The sequence below is a fragment of the Dromiciops gliroides genome, chromosome 5 (assembly GCF_019393635.1).
Source record: "Dromiciops gliroides isolate mDroGli1 chromosome 5, mDroGli1.pri, whole genome shotgun sequence".
Lineage (NCBI taxonomy): Eukaryota > Metazoa > Chordata > Mammalia > Microbiotheria > Microbiotheriidae > Dromiciops > Dromiciops gliroides.
The window spans coordinates 113,688,923-113,715,424 of NC_057865.1; the positions used below are offsets into that span (position 1 = coordinate 113,688,923).

Here is a 26,502-nt window from a genome sequence, read left to right on the forward strand (position 1 = left end):
CCTTCTTGCTGTTGATTATTTGTGACTTATCTCGTATAAAGCTTGTTTGTATGTAGTTATTTGCACGTTGTCTCCCTCACCAGGTTGAGAGCTCCTCCACAACAGGGACTCTCTTGTATCTGTCTTTGCATCCTCAGCACTTAGCACATAGTAGGCACTTAATTAATGTTTGATCACTGACTAACATTGCCTCATATGTTGTTTCCTCCCATAGAAGGCAAGTTCTTGGAGGGTAGGGATGGTTTCATTTTTACCACTGTATCCTCAGTGTTCAGCATAGTTCTTGACCATTAAGTAGCATGTACTTAATAGATAAATGCTTTTTAATTGATTTATTGATCTCTCTCTTGGGCATTAGTCCGAACCAATCCTGCCAAATCTCCACAGCTCTGACAGTATACTACATTGTGATTATTCTAACATCAACCCCCCCACCCCCCCAGCTTGGATTAGTGGAAATTGAATAAAGGGCCTTGAGATCAAATCCAGCTCTGTTTTGTTGTATTTGTATGATGTTGAGAAAGTTACTTTGTCTCATTTTCTTCAGCTATTAAATAGCTGGTAGGTGATAAGATATCTTCAGTTCCCTCTAAATTCTCAATCTTATGTTTCTACAAAGAGGCAGTGAGATAGAGTAGAAAGGACACAGGATTTAGTTCTGAAGCATCTAATCTATGTGACCTTGGACAAGTCACTTATCCACTCTAGGCCTTAGTTTTCTGGCCTGTAAAAAAATGTGGTCGGGTTAGATGACCTCTAAGGTGTCCCTTCCTACTCTAAATATATGCTCATCAATTCAGCATTTCTAAAACAAAACTAATCATTTTCCTCCCTACACCAGCTTTCCCTCCCACTTCCCCATTTCTGTTAATGGCACTATTGCCTTTATTGTGCTTCATGGCAATTAGGAATAAATGGTAAGTTGTTTAAGTAAATGACTGTCATTACTATTACTTTTACATAGCCAAATCCAGCATTTCTGGGGTTAGTTGGAGAAGAAGATGAGGGAGAGAGGAGACCTGGGTATAACAAAAATATTATTCTCAAGCTCTTCTCAAGGTCCCTGGATCCTTAAGTCAGGGGGATTCAGGTGTTAGGGGCTCTATATCCTCTATCCAGGTTTTGGGGAGGGGGCAAGCTGGACACTGTGCTTTTATAGCCTGATTGGTTAAAGACTACAACCCTCCCCCCATCCCCTTTCTGCTCTGGGAATCATTTCCCATTTCCTCCTTGAGGAGCCAAGATCAGAACAATGGGGGAGGGAACCTTAGACCCCACATAGGAAGTCAGTGGAATAAGGGGAAATTAAACACCAGTCTCTCTGCTCCTTCTGACAGGGAGGCATAAACTCTCCCTTCTTCATCCTCCAGGGCCATTTCTCAGCTCCTCTGATTATAATATGAATGCAGGGACATTCAGGGAACATCCTTCTCTTCTATCCTTAGGTTTCACAAATAAAGGGTGGTGGTAAACACACACACACACACACACACACACACACAAATATAAGAAAAAGTAATTTCAAGTTCATTGCCAACTCCTATGTCTGATGTGGCCTTGGACAGCTGTTAGCTCCTTATGACAGAGGTTAGTGTGGCTCCATACAGTTGTTCACCTCATACATGCCATAGACTTCTTTCCCAACTCTTGTAGCTGATCTTCCTGAGCAGAACAGTAAAAAAGAGCAATAGATTTCCCCAGGAATCATTGAATTCTACATCTATCTGGTAATTACCTGTGTGTCGAAAGACAAGGGAAAGGGTAGGGAAGGAAATAAGCACTTATATAGTTCCTACAATGAGCCAGGCACTGAGCTAGGTGCTTTTTTACAAATATTATCTCATTTGATCCTCAAAACAACCTTGGGAAGTTGGTGTTATTATTATCCCCATTTTTACAGATGAGGAAACTGGGGCAAAGAGGTTAAGTGACTTGCCTAGGGTCACACAATGTCTGAAGCCAGATTTGAACTCACTGCCTGACTCCAGGCCTAGTGCTCTATCCATTGCATCACAATGTCTCCATTTTCCTCATCTGTAAAATAGGAATCAGTGAAAACTAGAGATATTTGTTGAGCATATTTATTACATGCAAGACAGTGTGATAAATACAAAGAGTAAGACACAATTCTTGCCTCCAAGGTTCTTGCAGTCTAATCATACCTATACTACATTTATATAGGCTTTAAGGTTTGCACATGTGTTCCTCATAAACAGAACCTTGCAACAAACCTTGTGAGGTAGGTGCTTCTATTTTCTTCATTAAAAAAAAAATGGAGTGCTCGCTTCGGCAGCACATATACTAAAATTGGAACGATACAGAGAAGATTAGCAAAAAAAAAAAAAATGGAACCTGAGGTTCAGAGAGGTTACCTAAGCTAGTTAGAATCTGAGGGAGGATTCAAATCCAAGTCTTCTTGACTTTAAGTCTGGCATACCATCTGCAACATGAAGTTGCCTCTTTACTTACCACACTCAGTTGTTTTGAGAACGAAATGTGATTCCTACACATGGCAATGCTTTGAAAGTTAAGTTTTACCCATATATTAAGTATGGTTATTAGCATTTTATTTTCAGAATGTTTGCCAGTCCCATCATGGAAAAAAATAAGGAAAAAAAGTCACACAATTTAAAAAATTCAAAATAAGTTATTGAAAATTGCCTTCAGTGCCAAGGAAGACAAGAATGTTAAGTGTTTCATGGCTCATAGTGTCAGTGCAGCAGAAGAGATGGAAAGCTGACCCTGGAGGCAGATACTTAGGCTCAAATTCTAAGTCTGTTACTTCTTAATTCTGTGATCATGGCTAAAGAAATTAATGGCTCCAAACTTTAGGTCACTCTTTAAGACTAGGAGTGATAAACATGTTGTTCTCAGTACTAGGTTTGACTACTCCTGGCACATAGTAAATCCTTAATAAAGGCTAGTGGGGGTGGGGCAGAGCCAAGATGGCGGATAGGAAGCAGCAAGCTGCCTGAGCTCTCCTTCTGTTCCCTCAAAAAGAACATTAAATCAAGCCTCTGGACAGATTCTGAAACTACAGAACCTGCAAAGAGACAGGGAGACACAGTCTTCCAACCAGAGATAATTTAGAAGACTTCAGGAAAAGGTCGGTCTGACTCGGGCAAAAGGGAGGCCCAGTACAGGGCAGCAGCCCAGCACTGAGGGGGTCAGGGCAAGTCAGCAGGAGCTGCGGGCCACAGCCGAACAACTGAGGTCCCAGGAACCTGGCTCAAAAATCTGGTGGCCAAGAAGGACAGTGGAAAAACCAACCTGCACCGGCCGGGAGGGCCATGAACGGGTCAGGCGGGATCGGGCACCTGGCTGAGAGCACGCAGACAGGAAGTGCAGGGGGGTGAACTGCATACCCTATAAAGGCCTCAGAGTAAAAAGCTGGTCACACAGCACCTATGCCTCTGCACAAGAACCCCAAAACAGGGACCCTGGTGCCCCCAGAGCAGACCTCAACTCAACTTAAAAAATAAATAAATAAGCTGCAATAATGAGTAAGAAGCAAAAAAGAGCCCTCTCTATTGAGAGCTTCTGTATCAATAGGGAAGAAGCCAATGCAAACTCAGAGGACAATACCCTCAAATTGCCTACATGTGAAGCCTCACAAGGGAAGGTGAATTGGTCGCAAGAACAAAAAGCCTTCCTGGAAGAGCTCAAAAAGGATTTTAAAAATCAATTGAGAGAGGTAGAAGAAAAAATGGGGAGAGAAATAAAAGCAAAACAAGAAAACTATGAAAAAAGAATCAGCAGCTTGGAAAAGGAAGCACAAAGATTGACTGCAGAAAACAATTCCTTAAAAAATTCATCTGGCCAAATGGAAAAAAAGGTGCATAATCTTACTGAAGAAAACAATGCCTTAAAAATTAAAATTGGATACTTGGAAGATAAGGAATCCATGAGACACCAGGAATCAGTCAAAGCAGAATCAAAAGAATGAAAAAATAGAAGAAAATATGAAATACCTCATTGGAAAGACAACTGATCTGGAAAACAGATCGAGGAGAGACAATCTGAGAATCATTGGACTGCCTGAAAGCCATGACCAGAAAAAGAATCTAGACACCATATTCCAGGAAATTATTAAGGAGAACTGCCCTAATATCATAGAATCAGAGGATAAAATCATCATTGAAAGAATCTACAGATCACCTCCTGAAAGAGACCCCAAAAGGAAAACTCCAAGGAATATTGTAGCCAAATTCCAGAATTATCAGGTGAAAGAGAAAATACTCCAAGCAGCCAGAAAGAAGCAATTTAAATATCATGGAGCCACAGTCAGGATTGCTCAGGACCTGGCAGTTTCAACATTAAAGGACCGCAAGGCTTGGAATATGATATTCCGGAAGGCAAAGGAGCTTGGATTGCAGCCAAGAATCTATTACCCAGCAAAAATGTGCATTTTCTTTCAGGGGAAAAGATGGACATTTAATGACATTGGGGACTTTCAATCTTTCCTGGTGAAAAGACCAGAACTGAATAGAAAATTTGATCTCAACATACAAGACTCAAGAGAAGTTTAAAAAGGTAAACAGAGGGGGAAAAAAAAGGTTACCCTATTAGGTTAAACTGTTTATATCCCTACATGGGAAGATAATACTCATAACTCTTAAGAACTGTAAATGTATTTGGGCAGAGAGAAGGACTTTACACAGAGGGTATAAATATAAATTGTCTTTGATGTGATGATACAAAAAAAATTAAGGGGTTAAAAAGGGAGTCTATGGGGAGGAGAGGAAAGGGGAGGTGGAAGGGGATGAATTATATCATATGAAGAGGTGAAAAAAAAACCTATTACAATAGAGGGAAAGAAAGGAGGGGTGAACATTGTTTGAACCCTATTCTCATTAGATTTGATTCAAAGTGGGAATAACATATACGTTCATTGGGATAAAGAAACTTAACTCATTCTTTAGGGAAGCAAAAGGGGAAGGGAAAAGGGGGACTGATAGAAGGGAGGACAAAAGCAAGGGAGAAAAGGGTAAAGAAAAGAGAGGGGGGTGATAAAAAGGGAGGGTAGATTGGGGGAGGCAGGGGTAAGAAGTAAAACGTCGGTGAGGAGGAATAGGGTGAAAGAAGGGGGGGGAAGTACAAAGGGGGTAAATAGAATGGAGGGGAATAGACAGTCAGTAATAATAACTGTGAATGTGAATGGGATGAACTCTGCTATAAAACGGAAGCGAATTGCAGAGTGGATTAAAAACCAGAATCCTACAATATGCTGTTTACAAGAAATACATTTGAAGCAGAGAGATACACACAGATTAAAGGTAAAAGACTGGAGCAGGATATATTATGCTTCAGCTAAAGTAAAAAAAGCAGGGGTAGCAATCCTTATCTCAGACAAAGTGCAGGCAAAAATAGATCTCATTAAAAGAGATAAGGAAGGAAATTACATCTTGCTTAAAGGTACTATAGATAATGAAGTAATATCAATATTGAATATGTATGCGCCAAGTGGTATAGCATCCAAGTTCTTAGAGGAGAAGTTAAATGAGTTACAAGAGGAATTAGACAGTAATACTATACTAGTGGGGGATCTGAATCTCCCCCTCTCAGAATTAGATAAATCTAGCCAAAAAATAAATAATAAAGAAGTGAAAGAGGTGAATAGATTACTAGAAAAGTTAGACATGATAGATGTCTGGAGAAAATTGAATGGGGATAGAAAGGAATATACCTTTTTCTCAGCAGTACATGGCACATTTTCAAAAATTGACCATGTATTAGGGCACAAAAACATCATAGTCAAATGTAGAAAGGCAGAAATAGTAAATGCATCCTTCTCAGATCATGATGCAATAAAAATTACATGTAAGAAAGAGCCAGGGAAAAGTAGAATGAAAATCAATTGGAAACTAAATAATTTCATTCTAAAGAATGAATGGGCCAAACAAGAAATCATAGAAACAATCAATAACTTTATCCAAGAGAATGACAATAATGAGACAACATACCAAAATCTATGGGATGCAGCCAAAGCAGTGCTTAGGGGAAAATTTATAGCTCTAAATGCTTACATGAATAAGAAAGAGAAAGAGGAGATTAATGAATTGGGCATGCAACTTAAAAAGCTAGAAAAAGAACAAATTAGAAATCCCCAATTAGACACTAAATTAGAGATCCTAAAAATCAAAGGAGAAATTAATAAGATTGAAAGCAAAAAAACTATAGAATTAATCAATAAAACTAAGAGCTGGTTTTATGAAAAAACCAACAAAATAGGTAAAATATTGGTTAATTTGATTAAAAAAAAAGAAAGAAGAAAACCAAATTACCAGTATCAAAAATGAAAAAGGGGATGTTACCACCAATGAAGTGGAAATTAAATCAATAATTAGGAATTATTTTGCCCAACTGTATGCCAATAAATTTGACAATCTAAATGAAATGGATGAATATTAAAAAACATACAAACTGCCCAGGTTAACTGAAGAGGAAATAAAATCCTTAAATAAACCCATATTAGAAAAAGAAATTGAACAAGCCATTAATGAACTCCCTAAGAAAAATTCCCCAGGGCCAGATGGGTTTACGGGTGAATTTTACCAAACATTTAAAGAACAATTAATTCCAATATTATACAAATTATTTGGAAAAATAGGTGAAGAAGGAGTTCTACCAAATTCGTTTTATGACACAAATATGGTGGTGATACCAAAACCAGGCAAAGCAAAAGCAGAGAAAGAAAATTATAGACCAATTTCCCTAATGAATATTGATGCTAAAATCTTAAATAAGATATTAGCAAGGAGATTACAGCAAGTGATCACCAGGATAATACACTATGACCAGGTGGGATTTATACCAGGAATGCAGGGCTGGTTCAACATTAGGAAAACTATTAACATAATCAACCACATCAATAAGAAAACCAACCAAAATCATATGATTATCTCAATAGATGCAGAGAAAGTTTTTGATAAAATACAACACCCATTCCTAATAAAAACACTGGAGAGTTTAGGAATAGGGCAAGCTTTCCTTAAAATAATAAACAGTATCTACCTAAAGCCGTCAGCAAGTATTATATGCAATGGAGATAAATTAGAGGCCTTCCCAATAAGATCAGGGGTGAAACAGGGATGTCCATTATCACCCCTATTATTTAATATTGTACTAGAAATGTTAGCTTTAGCAATCAGAGAAGAGAAAGGAATTAAAGGAATTAGAATAGGCAAGGAGGAAACAAAACTATCACTCTTTGCAGATGATATGATGGTATACTTAAGGAATCCTCGAGAATCAAGTCAAAAATTACTTGAAACAATTAACAACTTTAGCAAAGTAGCAGGATATAAAATAAATCCACATAAATCATCAGCATTTCTATACATGACCAACAAAGTCCAGCAGCAAGAGATAGAAAGAGAAATTCCATTTAAAGTAACAGTAGATAATATAAAATACTTGGGAGTCTACTTGCCAAGACAAACCCTGGAACTCTATGAACACAACTACCAAACACTCTTCACACAAATCAAATCAGATCTAAATAATTGGAAAGATATCAATTGCTCATGGATAGGCAGAGCTAATATAGTAAAAATGACAATACTGTCTAAATTAATTTACTTATTCAGTGCCATACCAATTGGACTACCTAAAAATTATTTTATAGAGCTAGAAAAAATAGTAACAAAATTCATCTGGAAAAACAAAAAATCAAGAATATCCAGGGAAATAATGAAAAAAAATTCACAGGAAGGTGGGTTAGTGGTACTAAACCTGGAGCTTTACTATAAAGTGGCAGTCGTCAGAACTATCTGGTACTGGCTAAGAAATAGAGTGGAGGATCAATGGAATAGGCTAGGCTCAGGAAATGCAGTAGTAAATGACACTAATAATGTAGTGTTTGATAAACCCAAAGACTCCAGCTTCTGGGATAGGAACTCAGTATTTGACAAAAACTGCTGGGAAAACTGGAAGATAGTATGGCAGAAATTAGGCATAGACCAACATCTTACACCTTATACTAAAATAAGGTCAGAATGGATACACGATTTAGACATTAGAGGTGATACCATAGGTAAATTAGGAGAGAAAGGAATAGTGTACCTATCAGATCTTTGGAAAGGAGAACAGTTTTTGACCAAACAAGAGATAGAGTATATTATAAAATGCAAAATGGATGATTTTGATTACATTAAATTAAAAAATTTTTGTACAAATAGAAGCAATGCATCCAAAATTAGAAGGGAGGCAGAAAGCTGGGAAACAATTTTTGAGGCCAGTACTTCTGATAAAGGCCTCATCTCTAAAATATATAGGGAACTAAATCAAATTTATAAGAACCCAAGTCATTCCCCAATTGAGAAATGGTCAAAGGATATGAACAGGCAGTTTTCTGATGAAGAAACCAAAATTATCCCCATATGAAAAAATGCTCTAAATCTCTAATGATTAGAGAGATGCAAATAAAAACAACTCTGAGGTACCACCTGACACCTATCAGATTGGCTAAAATGACAAAAAAGGAAAATAATAAATGTTGGAGAAGCTGTGGGAAAATTGGAACACTAATCCATTGTTGGCGGAGCTGTGAACTGATCCAACCATTCTGGAGAGCAATTTGGAATTATGCCCAAAGGGCGATAAAGCTGTGCATACCCTTTGACCCAGCAATTCCACTTTTGGGTGTTTTGCCCAAAGAAATCATGGAAAGGGGAAAGGGACCCACATGTACAAAAATATTTATAGCTGCTATTTACGTGGTGGCAAGGAATTGGAAGTTGAGGGGATGCCCATCAATTGGGGAATGGCTGGACAAGTTGTGGTATATGAATACAATAGAATACTATTGTGCTGTAAGAAATGATGAGCAGGAGGAGTTCAGAGAAACCTGGAGGGTCTTGCGTGAGCTGATGTTGAGTGAGATGAGCAGAACCAGAAGAACATTGTACACAGTATCATCAACATTGAGTGTTGATCTACTGTGATGGACTATATTTTTCTCACCAATGCAATGGTACAGAAGAGTTCCAGGGAACTTGTGATAGAAGAGGATTTCCAAATCCAAGAAAAAAAAAAAAAGAACTGTGGAGTATAGATGCTGAATGAACCATACTATTTCTTTTGTTTTTGATGCTGTTGTTTTTTTTCTATTTTGAGGTTTTTCATCATTGCTCTGATTTTTTCTTTTATAACATGACTAATGCAGAAATAGGATTAATGTTATTATGTGTGTATATATATAGCCTATATCAGATTACCTGCTGTCTAGGGGAGGGGGGAGGGAGGGCAGGGAGGGAGAAAAATCTGAAATTGTAAAGCTTGCATAAACAAAAGTTGAGAACTATCTTTACATGTAATGGAAAAAAATAAAATACTTTATTAATTAAAAAAATAAATTTTTTTAAAAAGGCTAGTGGATTGTCTGATCAGGATAGGGAGTTCCTATATGGATAAAATCATTATTCCTAAAAATAATGGGAACCCATGTCCTCAATGCTGAAAAACTTTGGAATGACAGAGCAATCCCTTGGTTTCTCTGATGGCAGCAAGAGGAAGATACAGCATAAAAGAGAACTGACCACTAAGCTAGAAAGAGTGGCCCACTCAGTAGACCTTAGAAGGAATGACCCTATCTTCTGATACTCTCTTATATTGGGAACTCTTTGAGATTGTCCTTTGGAATTTTTTTTTCTGGTTCCACTGGGGCTTGAACCCAGGGTGGACTTTCTTTTGCCCTGGCAGCTGTAATACCTACTTGTACTAGGCAACCAGTACACCTTCTGCCCAGGCAAGTCTGAACCTGGACCTTGGGCCCCTGGCTACCTCTTGTGCTTTGTGTTGCTTTCTCTGAGCATAGATGACTGAACAGGAACTCTGAGATGGATGTTTCTAGCCTTAGAGGAACCCTTGTGAGCTTGAGAGTTTGGTAGCTCCTAGGTTCCTTAGCTGTTTTTTCTGTATGTCCATCCTTCTCAGAGACGATGACCACTTACTGGAGGATGAAGCCAAGTCATGCCTTGACTGGCCAGAAGATCTGGTTCTTGAGGAAGCTGTTTCAATGATGAATAGTCAAAGTGAAGGCTATCCAGCAAGGCCATAAAACTGTTTGATGTTTTGATGGTTTAAGGATCAATCCTTTGGGAGAGCATAATAGACATTATTATTTCATGTTTTAAGTCTTTGTCAATGCACAGTTATGAGCCTTTTGTGTATTAAGTATTTCTTTGTTGTGGAGGAAATAAAAGGTTGTATTTTATCAGCTTCACATTGTATATTGAGTATCTTTTCATTCTATTTCTGGAAGACACTAGACATTAGTCAACCTAATCTTTCTTTAAGTGATTTTACCCTGGTCAGGCTTAAAAAAACAGGACAGTTTGAGAAAGAGCTAGGCCCCTCTTTTTAGAGGCCAGGTTCATCCCAGGCTCACATCTAGTCTATGTTATCTCAGGGTGAGGGTCCCCTTAGTGGAAGAGTGGGGCTCATAGCCCCCTGGGCCAGCACCAGGAATGGATAAACCTAGTACAACTTGTTTATAACTTCTAGTGTTATATATTGATGGAATGATTGACAATGTGATCTGCTAGGTGAAACTTAACTAAGTTATAAAGGCATAATTATCCTATCATTGAACTTGAACTGATTCAAATTTGCTTGAACATTGAAAGGAACTGAGAATAAGAAGGAACAAACATCTAGAGATGGAAAGGATGTTAGAGGTCATCTAGTCTCAACCTCTCATTTTACAGATGAGGAAACTGAGGCTCAGGAGGTTGTGACTTGCCTAAGATCACATAGGTAGGAAGCTTCAAAGGTGGGATATGAAAGAAGATCTGTTCACTGTACCACCCAGCCTTCTTAGAAATATTTTGTAATGCAATCAAAGAAATAAAGTAATTATCTATACTTGGGACAGACCTTCTTCTTCATTTCAGCCTCAGTTTTAGCTTCATGGTTTTAGCCTCAAGGTTGAAACGTACAATTAGAATAATAATAGTTTGTGTATATAATCTTTCAGATTTACAAAGATTGTTCTGCAAATGTTTCCCCAAACCATAGACCTATAAGGCTTAACTCCTTGTTTTTGTTTTTGTTTTTGTGGGGCAATGAGGGTTAAGGGACTTGCCCAGGGTCACACAGCTAGTAAGTGTCAAGTGTCTGATGCCAGAATTGAACCCAGGTCCTTCTAAATCCAGGGTCAGTGCTTTATCCACTGCACCACCTAGTGGTCCTCTAAGCTTAATTCCTTGTGTCAGTTGTTCCCAGGACCTTAAAAAGTAAGGGAAAAAAAGGCTAGATATATCATCACCTTTTTTCCCCCTAAACCATAGCAGATTAAAAGGATGGACTTTTAAGGGAGCAAATTTTGGTCTGTGATGAAGTGTCCATGGTGTGGCTTTTGTATATGTAAATGACAGAATATAAAAAAGTGCGGGGGAGGGGGGTAGGGGGGGAGGGGGTGGGGTGCAGCTAGGTGGCACAGCAGATAAAGCACCAGCCCTGGATTCAGGAGGACCTGAGTTCAAATCCTGCCTCAGACACTTGACACTAGCTGTGTGACCCTGGGCAAGTCACTTAACCCTCATTGTCCTGCAAAAAAAAGAAAAGAAATTGTGCAACCTGGAAATTCACCACATCATTATTTCATTACATCTTTCGCCCAAGAGTATTCTCTCTCTCTTTGCTTTCCTTCTATGATACTACAGGACCATTCTCCCACGGCCTGACTTGTCTTTGGATTTTGCCTTAAATCTCCAGCCATTGATATTTTTCCTTTCCCTTTGTGTGGACAATACTTTAGCCGATAACTTATCCCTTCAACAAGACCCTGGTCAATATAAGCAGCTGGTCTCAGCTGTCAGTTTCCTGTTTCCTTATCCTTAGGTGGATTGGAGATTTCTTTGGAACTCTCACAGAAGAACTTCTCCCTGGCTGCCTCATACCTTTGCCCCTTCTTACTGCCCTCCTGCCAGCCATCGTGACCTCATTAAGAAGGCTGCCTAAAACAAAGAAGGCTGACTGAAATTCTCCCTACCTGTGTCCCAAACTCAGCCCCTAGGGCCATCTGGGAAATCATCCTTTGCTCTTACTTAGCAAGCATCAGCTAGGCTGACATCAAAGGCTTTGCTGGACTGGGAAGATGCTGAGTCTGCAGTTTGCTATGGGACAAATTCCACAAAGCAGTTTCCTTCACCGATAATGAAATCAATTTACCTGTGTAAGGTTGGGAAATGGGACTCCTTAAGAAAAAATGGTTCTTTACTCAAGTCCCAGAAACACTGAACAGATAATTCATAGAACCATAGGATTTATAGCAGGAAGGTACCTAGGAGATTATCTAATCCAACTCCATCATTTTATAGTCCAGGAAACTAAGGTCCAGACAGGTGGTTTGATTTGGCCAAAGCCAAGAGCAGTAACAAGGGCAATGTAACCAGTGTTTTACACAGGGTAGTACAATTTAAAGGATTCTTGCAGTAGGTACTGCTTTGGCAGGTTAAAACAACTGAGCAAGAAAAACTAGTTAAAAAGGAAGCTACTCAGTGTTAGGGATTCCTCCCCATATCCTTAACAGGCTCATCCCCAGCTTGGCCTTACCCTTTCTCTTTTATTTGAAGCAACCTTGCAAATGGTGACAGATCTATGTTTTAGGAGCTTTGTCTACTGCCAGTAGCATGGTATCACCAGGCCTGTTCCTTCCCTACTTCCCAGAACCTAATATTCTGAGGTTTAAGGTGTTTTTTCATGATCTCATCATTATCTCCCTCCTCTCAAAATATGGCTTTCCCAATTGCAGTTTGTGTTTCTTTTGCCCTGGGTGTCAGAATTGCTAGTTATTGCTCTGGCTCACATTAAAGCCCAGGTTCTTTTGACCCAAAATTCAGTGTTCTATCCAATCTTTGTCCCTGACATAAGGATCGCATTACAGGGTTTAAGCAGAATACAATAGGCTATAAGAGGGAATTGACAAGCCACTGTCCTTAATTAGCAATGGGTGAAGTAAATTGGGATTATACACATTGGAAATGACCAATCAGATTATGGATATTACATATCCATATGTATGGAGGTCTCCAAATGCAGGTGATATTTCTGCTGTGCTATGTGGTTCTTAGATGAAGAATGGGAGCAGGTAGCACAGGGAGGGAACCTTCGGTCAGTAGATGCCCCTTCTTATTATCTCATATTACCAGTTGTCTTCATTTATGCCACAAACTTTAGGTTCCATTGTGTGTCACCCCCTGTTCCTAGCACTCTCTCTACCCCTATAGGGACTACAGGATGTTCAGCAACTTGCCATTCAAATAGACAGACCCTGGCTATGCTTTTTCATTATTACTCCCCAATGCTGATAATGCTTCAGAGGGAGGAGAATTAGGACCAGGCTCTGGACAGCTCCACACGGACCTGGGGGCCTCTCACTGTTCTGGTAAAGAATATATTAGAGAGATGTGGGCTAGACAATTGCATAATTAGTTCAATTTGAAACTGGTTGAATGAGCTCAAAGAAAAGTAATAATGGTTCAATGTCAACCTGGAAGGAGGGCTCCAGGGGATTTTTGCTTGGCCCTAAGCCATTTACCATTTTAATACATGATTTGAATGGATGCATAGATGGACTGCTTATTAAATCTGTAGATGACTCAGAATTATGAGGGATAGCTAATATACTCAATCAAAGTTGGGATTCAGAAAGATCTTGATGGCTTAGATCCTGGGCTAAATCTAATAAGGTAACATTTAATAGGGGTAAATGTGAATTCTTATGCTTGAGTTCTAAAAATCAGCTTCATAAGTTCAAGGTGAGGGAGGCATAGCTAGAGAGCAGTTCTGAAAAACCATCTGAGGCTGTTGTGGACTTCAAGCTCACTATGAGTTTATAATGAGACATGGAAGCCAAGACAGTTAATGAAATCTTAGGCTGTATTAAAGGAGGCCTCATGTATAGGATTAAGGAGGCAATTGTACTACAGTGCTCTGTCCAGAGCAGACCCCCTCTGGGATATTGTGCTCATTTCTGAGTGCTGGATTTTAGGGTGGACATTAATAAGTTGGAAAGCATCCAGGGGAGGGCAGTCAGGTTAGCAAAGGGCCGCTCATTTATGCTGTCAGGTGGAAAAGGAATTACACCTGTTCTTGGAGGAATCTGGAACAATGGGTGGAATTTCAAAAGGATCCATTTGTTGCTTGATGCAAGGAGAAACTTCCTAATGATGCATTCTATCCAAAAATGGAATGGTCTGCCTTAGGAATGGGGTCCCCCAATGGAAGGTCTTCAAGTAGGTTGGATGCCCACTTGTTGGGTATGTTGAGAGAGAATTTTCTTTTCAGGAATACATTAAGATTAAATGGCCTCTGAGGTCCCTTTGATTCTGTGATCTCTCTCCCTCTCTCCCTCTCTCTTCTTCCCCCCCCCCCAGCTATCTCTCTGTGTCTCCTTTCTCTCTCCTTTTTCTATCTCTCTCCCTCCCTCTCTCTCTCTTCCCACTCCTCTCCATTTGTCTCTCTGCCTCTGACTCTTTGTTTTATATCTCTCATTCTTTCCATATGCTCACTCTTTCTTTCCTCCACTTATTTTCTCTCTCTCTCTCTCTTCCTCCTCGATTTCTCTCCCTTTCCCTTTTCTACCACACACACTGTATTCTTTCTTCCTTTGAACATTCTTTGCTTCTGGAATCCCTTTTCATACACCCAGAGATTGGCCTCTTTCGCCAAGCCTCTCATGCCAGCATTGAGGAAACATCTTATTGTCTCTTAAAGAAACCTACAAAATTGTAGGCATCTGTTTCTAGGCATGATCTCTGGAGCTTTATTGTCCCACCTTTCAGTCCCCAGCCTCTCTCTGGTATTGTTATGACTGAGACTTGGCTTCCCAGCATTCTTATCTGGGCCAGAGAGCATTTTTTATTTTATCTTTTGAAAAAAAAAATTTAAATGCAAAGCATGCTACATATATAAGGTATCCTGGTCAACTTCAAAAGGGAAGGGAGTAAGAGTTGGCATTTATTTGTGGGTGGGAAATAAATGAGAGAAGGGGGATTAAAGGGTGTGAGCAAGCTTCTCTATGAACCAGATGTGCTACTGTGGAAAGAATACTGGGGCTGGAGCCTGAAGACCACAGTTCTCATCCTAATTAGCTGGATGATTTTAGGTGAGTCAGATCGCCTCAGTTTCCTCAATTGTAAAATGAGGGGGTTGGAATAGATAACCTCAGATCCCTTCTAGCTTTAACATTCTGTGATTCTTTAAAGGTAAAGAAGCTCAGACATCAGGGCAGGAGAGGCTGGGTAACCTGAATCTAAAAACTGTGCCACTGTCTTTGAATTTAATTCCAAGGCCCAAAAGGAATACTGTGTGAAGAGTTGAGGAGCCTCTGAAGGAATACTTTGTCAAGAGCTTTATAATGTGCCCGATGGTTATCTTGCCAGTTGCTGGTCTGCTTTCCATTCCCAACAGTGGCATTTGATGCCTCTGTACGGTATATTATAGACTAATTAAGTCTGTTAATGATAACGACACTCCAGTAAGCAATCTAAAGTATTCTCCTGCTCTATCTCTGTCACCCTCCTTTCATCAGGCCATTAAGGTGACAGGCTTAATGGAACATAGCAATCTCCCCCTCTGCCAGCCCTTTGCTTTCTCTACCTCACAGAGCTGGGAGTCTCTGGGGGTGATAAGCCAGATGGAGATGTAACTGCAAAGCAGGTCCAAATAAGTCCTCACTCTTCTGCCCTACATTCACAGCTTGGTCATCACCTGAGACATTCCTCCAGGAGGAATTCCTTTCCATGTCATGATATTGAGAAGCCAAACCATTGAAGGAATGTAGTTACATTGGGACTGGATGCTCAGTTATCATAGGGTTCTCAAGGTGGGGGGGGGGGGAGGGAGGCAGATAGCATCTAAAGGTAACGTGGGGTAGAGGATAGAATACTGACCTAGAAAGTAGCCAACCTGATTTTACTTCTAGCTTTGCTTCTAAGAAGGCAGCCAGGCCTTTACTGGGTTTGAAAGCAGGAAGACCTCAGTTCAAATCTTTCCTCATAAACTTTTGGCTGTGTGATCCTGAAGAAGTCTCAATTTCCTCATGTGTAAAAGTGGTGGTAATAATAGCACCTGCTTCACAAGGTTGTTGTGAGGCTCAATTGAGAGAATATATATGTAAAGTGTTTTGCAAACCTGTTAGCTATTATTGAGTAGCTAGCTACGTGACCTCAGAAAGATTGCTTTGCCTCTCTGGGCCTCATATTCTGACTTTATAAAATGAAGAAATTAAATTAGATGGACTCTAAGTTTACCTTCAGCTTTATTATTCTACATACTGTGATTCCAGACAAGGTGTATTTCCAGTGCCCAGGACTCAGGATATCTTGACACTCCATCAGCTCTAACTTTAGGCATTCAGTGTCTTCCTTCCCTAATTGACCAAAGATAGATTGCAGAGGAAACTAGAAGATTTGGGGAGCTCTACCATAGTCAGGGACAAAGCCCCTTTTGTTTTCCCAAGCATCATCCCTTTCTCTGAGCTAATCCGTGCCATTCTGGCTCTGCTACTTCTCACTGCCCCAGCTTCAGAGATGCTCACAAGCAAATGACTAGGTTGGGGATGGCAGGTTATCAGAGAGCCCCTCCTTCTATCTATCAGAGAAGGGGCCCGGAATGAGCCCCATGGACCTGTGCAAAGGCTGAAGACTAGGTGGGAGGGGGTTTGGTGGAGGAGCATAGTGGGGGAGGGGAGAATAGTCTCCATCAGTCCAAATCTAATGCACATCCTTTAGCTCTTAGACATTGATCTGTCATCTTTAATTTTGGATGGAGACATACATATTGTGCATTCCTTCAAACCACAAATCAACCACTTTTTGTGTGTCTTCTTCCTCTTTAAATCTACCATGAAGGAATTATGGTGGCTGGGGACCATTCATTTTACTGGCACCAGAGCTGAAGAGGGGCTGGGATAACAAATGTTCCATTAGAGAAAAGTAATGTACTACACGGAATGGAGATGTGCTTTCCAGGTCACCCAGTTCCTTTAATGTTGGAGAGGCAGGAAGCGTTGGAGCCGATCAGAGGGGGAGGAAATTGTCAAGGAGGTAGATGTCACTCAGAGCAGCACAGAGGGCATTGAGTGACTGAGCCAATCCTGGACTTCCTCAGGAACAGGGGCCGCCTGTCTGTTGTTACCTCGACACCAAACCACAGTGACCAAGTCTGGCTTGAAACTCCCAGGCTTGCTGTTGGTTCCAGAGGAACATAAAGCAAATAATTTATTGGCATCTGGAAGTGTTATTTAAAAACAAGGAATCAGCATGGTATAGTATGTTGAGCATTTGGTCCCTCTACTTGTTTGCTGTATGATCTTGGTTAACATGCTTAACTTCTCAGGGTCCCAGGTTGGTCACTTATAAAATGAGAAAGATAGAAAGAAAGCTCTACAGTTGCTTCCAGCTCTAAGGTTATCTTTCTACATAGGAATTTTTTTAGGCATCCCAGAAATATTTTGAGGGCACTTAAATATAAATAACTGGGAATGGGAAGGGGGATTTCCAGCCAGGCATCATAAATGATGCAATGCTTCAATGTGGTTATAGCAGTGAGTGGGAGAAATGGCTTCTTAAGAAAGATCTTTTGGCCCAAGTCTGTGGCCCCAGAACTGGGTTGGCATGAGCTGGGGAAGAGATGCCTTTTGTACATTTGCTTCTTGTTGTCACATAATATGGAGGCTTGACTTGTGACTGGGAGGAAAGTCTGTCAAGGAGTATTTAGTGATGATGATGTAGTCATAGCTGTTTTATGGTCTGTGGGCAATGCAGAAGGCATGTAAGGCACTGTCCTTGACATCATGGAGCTTGTGATCTTTTTGGTGGGATCTCTTTGAGATTCAGTTTCCTCACCTGTAAAATGTGGGGGTTGGATCCTAGACTTAGAGATGGAAAGGACCAAGATGCCATTTAGTGACTCTTTGTGAATTTCCCAGTATAAGTGAGCACAGCTTCTCTGGGAGAGAAAATGCTACAAATGGTCCTCTGGATATCTTTCATCTATGCCTTTGAGACTTGTCATAAAGACAAAAACTGGTCGGATTTGATGAATAACAAGAAAGTTGTAGAATTTTAGGACTGGGAAGGATTGTAGACATAATTCAGTCTGATCTCCACATTTTGCAGATGAGGAAACTGAGGCTCAGAGAAGTTGTTACTTGTCCAAGACCACAAAACTCATTAGTGGAAGCACTAAAATATAGACCCCAGGTGTCCTGACTCCCAGCTTAGTTTTCTCTAAATCAACAAATATTCATCAAGTGACCAATGAATGCAAGGAACTATGCCATGTGTTATTAACAAAAGTCCAGAAATGATACAGCCATAGATGAACCTCAGGTAGTTTATGTTCTATTTGTAGATACATTGTGAACACAAGTGAGATTTAACCTAGGAAGTGAAAAGAATAAAGGAATAAATTGATCTACAGATATTTGAGGATGGAGGGTAAATTAATTGTCAGGGTGATTAGGGAAGACTTCATGGAGGAGATGGTGCCTGGTCTGAGCCTTCAAGGAGAAACAGAATTCTGAAAGGCAGAGAAGAAGAGGGATGTGTATTTCAGGCATGGCTTATACCTTCTGCAAATTCACAGAGGGTAGAGATGGCTTGTCTAGATGGAGAGTAGATAGTAGTTCAGTTTAATTGGAACTGAGTACATGAAGGAGTATACAGTGAAATAAACTCGAAAAAGCAGTTTGGAGCCAGACTGCCAGATTAGAGTTTGCATTTCATTCTAAATGTGGTAGGGAGCTAAACTAAAGGTTTTTGAGTAGGTGGGTTATATGGTCAGATTTGTGTTTTAGGAAGATTATTTTGGTCATCTACGAGGAGGCTGGTTTGTAGAGAGATGAGCCTGTAAGCAGGGAGAATAATTAGGAGAATGCTATTACAATAGTCCAGGTAAAGGATGATGAAGCGCTTCGGTAATGGTCCTCAGAGGGAAGAGGGGACAGATGGGAACTGCATTCCATAATCATTTCCACATTTGAACTAAAAATCCAGCGCAGGTCATCTCCACCCTCATCTAAATTGCTGGGTCATTGGCTCATCCCATTGAATTCTCAGTCTCCTGGTCGCCGGTGGTAGTCTCCTGGGATTCGGTCTGTTCACTGAGTAGTACATCTCACTGATGTGATTATGTAAACTTATCCTCCAGGAATGCCATGTAACACAGCGTCTCCTCTGCTCCCAAGAAATTTAAGCACTTTACTAATAGTATCTATTTCCTCCTTACATTTTCCTTTAAGGAAGGGCAAAGGAGTAATGAGCATTTAGTGTTAATAATACCATAGCCATATGTATCTCCCTTTTGGCCCTTTGCCCATTCTGCCTTGAAGCTATTTGTGTTTGAGTCTTATCTTTCCATATCAAATGTTAAGTGCTGTGAAGGAATGGACCAAGTTGTATCTATCTTGGTGTTCCTGGTGTTCCTCAGTAGTGTCCAGCATAGAGCTTTTATACAAAATAAGTTTTAGAGTTGTAATGAGTGTAGAGTGAAGAGGGCTTTCTTGATGTCTCCAATGCTTCATAGCCCTCTATTATACTATACTGAGAAGCAGCAAGTCTTGTATAGATCCTCAACAGCAGGAACTGTGCCAGGCATTGGGCTAAGCACTGGAGGTAAGAAGAAAGGCAAACAACAGCAACAAAACAGTCTCTGCTGTCAAGGAGCTCACAGTCTAATGGCAGGGAGACAAGATGCAAACAATTAGGTACAGACGTGACACTTGATAAACTGGAGATAAGCCACAGAGGAAGGAAGGCACTAGCATTAAGGGGGATCAAGAAAGGCTTATTGTAGTACTTGGGATTTTAGCTAGGACATGAAAGAAGCCGAAGGGCAGCTAGGTGTCACAGCGGACTGAGTGCTCAGTGTGGAGTCAGGGAGACTCATTGTCCTGAGTTCAAATCCAGTCTGTGTGATCCTGGGCAAGTCACTTCACTCTGCCTCAGTTTTCTCATCTGTAAAATGAGCTGGAGACAGAAATGGCAAACCACTTCAGTATCTTTGCCAAGAAAACTACAAATGAGGTTATAAAGAGTCAGACTTGATTGAAAAACAATAACTAAACAACAGAAGGGAGCCAGGATAGCCAGGAGGTAGAGATGGGGAAGTTGAAAATTCCAGGCATGGGGAACAGTCCATGAAAACTCAAGGATTTGTAAATCTCTAAAACAGTTCTTAATCTTCTCTCTCTCTCTCTCTCTCTCTCTCTCTCTCTCTCTCTCTCTCTCTCTCTCTCTCTCTCTCTCTCTCATAGAATCTTTTGGCAATCTGGTGAAGATGAATACTACTGCGGTTTATTGCCTACACTCATAATTCAGAGAAAAGCTAAGTTTTGGTTAGAAAAATAAAGATGTAATTTTTTTCCATCCAAGTTGACAGACCCCCCTGAAATCCACTCACAGAAATGTGAGGATGAGAACTCCTGATTCAAAGCATTATCTAAATTAGAGTTGTTATTTCTGGCACAGAAAGCATGCATATAGGGTGTGGGGGTAGGGAGGCCTGAGGCCCAGCACAAGCAAAGGCCAGCCCCCTCCCAGATGTGGAAAGAACTGAATTAGATGAGCCCCAGCGTGGAGTGTTCCCTTGATTTGTATGCCTGTGTGGACTTGGCTTTATCTGAGGCAGGAGCAGTGAATGGGGAGGGGGAGCTGCTAGGCTTTTTTGATAATTGATGCCCCCAGACAAAGGGCACAAATAGCATCTGGGAACATTATGCGGCTTTCTCTTCACACAGGACATGGGAGATTTCGTGCTAGTGGGCTCTGGGTAGTCAAGGAGCGCTTGGTTTGGCTCTGGTCCCTGTTCCCTCCTCTTTGTCAATTTCTACGTGACAGCTATAGACTTGGAGACCTCACTTCAATTACACACGCAGCAGGTGAAGGATGCATGAACTGAGGCCATCACGTTGAGATCAAGGAGGTAATTCATCCTCTTTATACCACCTAGGACTGAGGGTAGGTGGGTAGGTGGTGGGCGACCGTGCATACAGATTGTGGCTCTGGACTAGGAGGAGAGAGAGGCAAGCAGAGCTAAGAGCAAAGCAGATGATAAAAGGCTTTGTAGGAATGGACTCCCTGGGCAATCTATCTCTGCATTTATCTAGCACCTGTCTTTGTCATTCCAGGCTATTTCAGCACCAAACAATAATACCAGTGAACAGAACACTCCTGCCTTAATCCCCTAGTTTCTTTGGGTCTGAATCAATGGATTTTTTTTTGTTTGTTTTTTGTTTTGTTTTGCAGCACTATTCAAACACTCACTGAGAGGACTGAGTGTAAGGGCAGTGAGTGAGCTACTGGGACCTCTTGGCTGATAAGCCTTCTCTGTGTCTGAGCAGGGGCATTAGGAAGGGAGGGGTGTATATAGAATAAAGAGACAAGTGTCTTTTAGTTGTCTGACATTGATCGTTAAGACTTCTGGTGATAATCAGAACCTTGGATTGGACATGGGGATAAATACATTGTTTAGAGTGTAAGCTCATTGAGGGCAGGGATTGTTTCATTTTTCTTTGTCTCCCTTAGCACTGTGCCTCACATAATGTAGATTGTCTTATCTATTCATGCCTATTAATATAGATTGATTATGGCAAAGTGTTAGAGAGCTGGACTTGGAATTGGGAAGGTCTGGGATTAAATTCTACTTCAGACAGTTACTCACCTTTTCTCAGCCTCACAGGGTGGTTGGAAGGCATAAATGAGATAACACACATAAAGTGTTGGCAAACTTGAAAGCCCTATATACATGGGAGTGGTTAATATTATCTGTGGGGGCATCTTGGTGGCATAGCAGATAGATTCACCTTCCTGAATTCAAATGTGACCTCAGACATTTACTAGCTGTGTGACCCTGGGCAAGTCACTTCACTCTATCTCAGTTCCTCATCTGTAAAGGAGAAAGAAAGAAAAGGCAAACCACTCCAGTATCTTTGCCAAGAAAACCCCAAATGGGGTCATGAAGAGGCAAATTTTGAAAAATGATGGAACAACAATGTTATCTGAAACCAGAGTGAGAGGTGGCTCGCATAGCTTCTGGCAAACAGTATTGCAGGCCAACTCTTGTTGTTTTACATTGAGTTGAATCCAATTGGAGGGGAGGATGATACGATCTCTGAATCTGAGTTTTGTCAATAAGTGAACTGCTATGTATCAGCTTTAGCCCCTCTATGGATGCTTCTGAAGAGATGGAGACAAGGTTGGCCTAAGAAAATGAGTCTGACTTAAGATGGAGACTAGGACTGTGTCAGTGGAAAGAATGCTGGATGTAGGTTCAAATCCCAGCTCTGCCACTTGCCATATGGGTGACTTTTGGCAAACTTTAACCTTCCCTGGTCTCTAGCTTCTTTACATGTTAATAAGGGCTTCTTCACCTGGGTTGGTGAACTTTTTGTTTTTATTTTTTAATAATTTGATGACTATAATTCACTATAATTTTTTTGTAATACTATGTATTTTGTTTCATGCATTTAAAAACACTTTTCTGAGGAGGGGTCCATAGGTCTTAGCAGACTGCCCAAAAATGTTAAGAACCTCTTGTCAATTAAATGAAGGGGCTGGACCAGATGATAATAATAGCCAGTGGCTAACATTTATATGGCTCCTACTATATGTCAGGCACTATGTTAAGCGCTTTACAATTATTATATCATTTGATTCTCACAGTGATCTTGGGAGGTAGGTTTTGTTATTATCCCCATTTTACAGATAGAAAATTGAGGCCAACAGTGATTAAGTAACTTACTTAAGGTCACACAGTAGGTTTAAAGTCAGATTTGAACTCAGGTCTTCTTCCACTTCACCACCCAGCTGCCCTAAATGATCTGAGCTCTCTTTTCTCTCCAAAGCCAATGATACCATAACTAAATTATTACAGGGCCTCTAATTACATTTACCCAATTAATTGTGTGGTTTTTGCATTTAGGGGTGTGGGATAAGGAGAAAGGGAGAGGCTGAATTACCAAGGTCTACTAAGGTCTACTTCCAGCCCATCACTAGCTCAATGATATCACCAAAGGTTACCCAATCCTGGAAAACCTGTCTCTCAGTGAACTCCTGCCAAGTGAAGCTCACTTGTTGGGGAGAAGAGTCAGCCCAGTCAATAACACTTTCCAGCCTGTCTCTGGGGTTTCTCCTCCTCTCTGCCCAAATTCAGTTGGCTTCCTTTGACCTACTGGGTGTCCCTTCAGTCTCAGAAGACTAGTTGTAGGAGAAATTCTTCTGAAAACCCAGCTTGCTTCCCAAACTTTCTGGTCACAGATCTTTCACAAACATTATTTTATTGTGAACTTGTACGCTGGTCCTGTTAGTCATAGATAGGAGTCTTCTGTTGGGGGCTTTTATTCGCCCACTTTCCCACTGTCAGATCACTGAAGAGTTGAGATGCCTACAATTAAATTAGAAGAATCCTCTACAGAAAGAGTTTCTGAGAACTTTGAGTTAAGTCCTCTGCTTCTAGGCAGGGCTGCATTTCCGCAACCCACCAGATGACCAAAGATCTTACCAGATAGTTTAAAAAATGTCCAAGATGTATAATTCAAAGTCCCCTTTTGGTCACCACTTCCAAGTCCAATGACTTGGTCCTTAGGAAATTACAAGGTCATAGGACATAGAAGGAGAAAGAAGCTTAGAAGTTATTTAGCGTAGCCCTTCATTTTATAAAGGAGAAAACTGAAGCATAGAGAGATGAACTGACTTGCCTATAGTCCTACAGGTAGTGAGTAGAAGAATTGAGACTCAGACTTGTGTCTTGTGAGTCTTTTTGACTCCCAAATCCCATGGTCTTTCTCCAACATCCGGCTTGCACACTCATATTGACACAACACTTTTAAGCTTACAAGACACTTTTCTTATAACGAACCCATGGGGTGATTGGAGTTAAGTATCATTATGCATAATTATTTTTATTAATTTAATTTATTTATGATTAGACTTATTTTACAGGTGAGCAAATGAAGGATCATAGAAGTTAAAAAGCATTTTCTAGAATGTTCTGTTTTTAAATCCAGGCATCCCCATTCCAGGTTCAGTGTTTTTCCCACCAAATCCTGCTGCCTTTCTTCTGAGAAACATGCAGGCATAATAGATGATTGTTGCACTTAGAGTGAGGAAGGCTTGGCTTTAAATCTTGCTTTACTTACTAGCTCTGTGACCCTGGCAAGTCACTTAACCTCTGTTAGCCTCAGCTCCTCATCTGCAGACTAAAGGGGATTGGACTAAATTCCCCTCTAAGATCTAGTTCTAAATCTATGATCCTATAAGGGGTGTGTGTGTGTGTGTGTGTGTGTGTGTGTGTGTGTGTGTGTGTGTGTGTGTGTTTAATCCATGGCCCTGAGCTGAAGCTATGGGTTTCCATAGTTGGGGTTCAATCTTGAGAATTTCACAATAATGATACCCTTTGGCTCATGCCCCCACCCAGGGTTTTCTCTGAAAACAACAGAACTTGGCTCATGATGAGGTTTCCATAACAAAAGGAAAAGGGCCCATGCAAACACTAAGGCTAACATAATATTGAATATAGGACAGGCTTTATTTAACCCAACAAAAATGTGAAGGGATCATATGCAAGTCCATATACAGCCAAGATAGCTTTCTTTTCCTTTATGGGGTCCCTCTCCCTTCCCTGGGGAATTGCATATCCCCCAGATTTATGGTACTACTCTGTGTGGGTCATTCCTCCTCCCCGCCCCTCAACTAAAAAAAAATCAGAGTAGCTAGATATTTAATCAATCGACCCTTTGGGGTAAGCCCAATGTCCCAGAGACCTGTATAGTCCTCTAGGCTCTCAGAACATATATGGTCCACAAGCCTCACCCTGGATACCCTTCCCTCCTCACCCTACCAACACATACACACCTACATGTGCATACACACATAGAGAAAGAACAGAGCTGTTATAGTTGATTCCTTTTTTTCAGTACCCGCATAGTCCTCTTAATTGTCACAGTACTTGTGAAAGGCAACATTAAAATCTTCTCCCCCACAATGATGCTCTTTCCCTCTTGGCCTGTCAGCTATAGTTGTCCCTTGGATGTCCCAGGGAATCTTCCCAGACTGGAGGCAGGAGGCGAAGTCTAGACACCCTGTCATTGCTTTGCTCCTGTCACTGTTATTCCACTCTTGCTGGAGTTCCTGAAGCTTCTGACTTGGTCTAGGAATGACCTATCCCTTTGCTGATGTCTCCTCTGGTACCAGGTATTCCTTGGAAGGGATATGTCATTTTATGGTCCTCTATCCATTGAAATGAGTCCAAATCTTCTCTTTTTTTTTGTTTCCCAACTCTATAGTTTTCTTTTAAATTCCAAGTCCAAGGATATAATTCTGGATCATTTATTGACTATTCTTAATGGGTTATCAATGGGCATGTACTCAGGGCAAGTCAGGAACATAGACCCAGGGTGGTGCCTGTGTAGACCCACCATATTTTTGGTTTTGTGTCCAAATCTCAGAGCCATTACAAAGGTGGGATACCAGGAGTTTTGTCTATGGAAGCTAAAATGGGTAAAGTGATGACCGCACTTGGAATTAACACATTAAAAACAACTGACATAGGCAACTATACTCCTTAGCTAGACTAATTAAAATAGGAAGCTATTGGAAGGTATGCTTTCTCTATTATTTCCCAGCAATTGCCTCAGAGCACCCCAGTGTCTTCTCTATCAACTGCATTCACCTCAAGAAGTTGAATTGAGGGTATATTGTGTGCTCCTTGCTCTCAGTACAAAAATTCATGGTTATGACTCTGCTAAACCTTTTTGAGATGGCCAGTGGTTCTAAAACATCTTGACAAAAGGGAGGCCCGAAGTAAAACCGAGCTTGAATTGCAGTGAATGGAAGAAATCTTAGATGTTATCTTGTCCAAACATTTCACTTTTTAAAGATGAAGGAACTGAAGCTCAGAGAGATCACACAGCTGGCAAATATCAGAGCAGGGATACTAACCTAGGTCTGCTGGGCTTCCACACTCTACCCACTGACTTCACCCACTGTGACACTCAGCCTTCTTTTCCTGAGAGCTCAGGGAAGCCTTCCTCAAATAACTCCAGCCAACATTCTTTTTCTTCCCTTCTTAACCACCCATAGCCTTTTTTTGGGGGGGGGGGCGGAGCAATAGGGGTTAAGTGACTTGCCCAGGGTCACACAGCTAGCAAGTGTCAAGTGTCTGAGGTCGGATTTGAACTCAGGTACTCCTGAATCCAAGGCAGGTGCTTTATCCACTGTGCCACCTAGCTGCCCCCCTACCCATAGCCTTTTGTAACAGATATTTTCATAGGTAATTGATTAATTTGTTATATACTTATCTACTGTATTTATCAATGCTGTCCTGCTTTGTTTTCTGATTGGCTCATGCGTGCACCTATTATCTTCTTGACTAAATTGTAAATACCTTGAGGATGGAGACCATGTTTTGAGTTTGTATCACTCCCTTTCCCCATGCCTACCCCTCACCCATAGCACTTAGCTCAGGGCTTTGAATGCCTGCAGTAGGTGCTCA

At 40.8% G+C, this 26,502-nt stretch overlaps 1 non-coding gene across 1 annotated transcript; it reads left to right on the top strand.

The window, feature by feature from the left end:
- Positions 1-2,277: 2,277 nt before the first annotated feature.
- On the top strand, positions 2,278-2,380 carry LOC122730245. Its single transcript, XR_006353438.1, has one exon. It is a non-coding gene; the product is annotated as a U6 spliceosomal RNA (small nuclear RNA).
- The last annotated feature ends 24,122 nt before the right edge of the window (positions 2,381-26,502 follow it).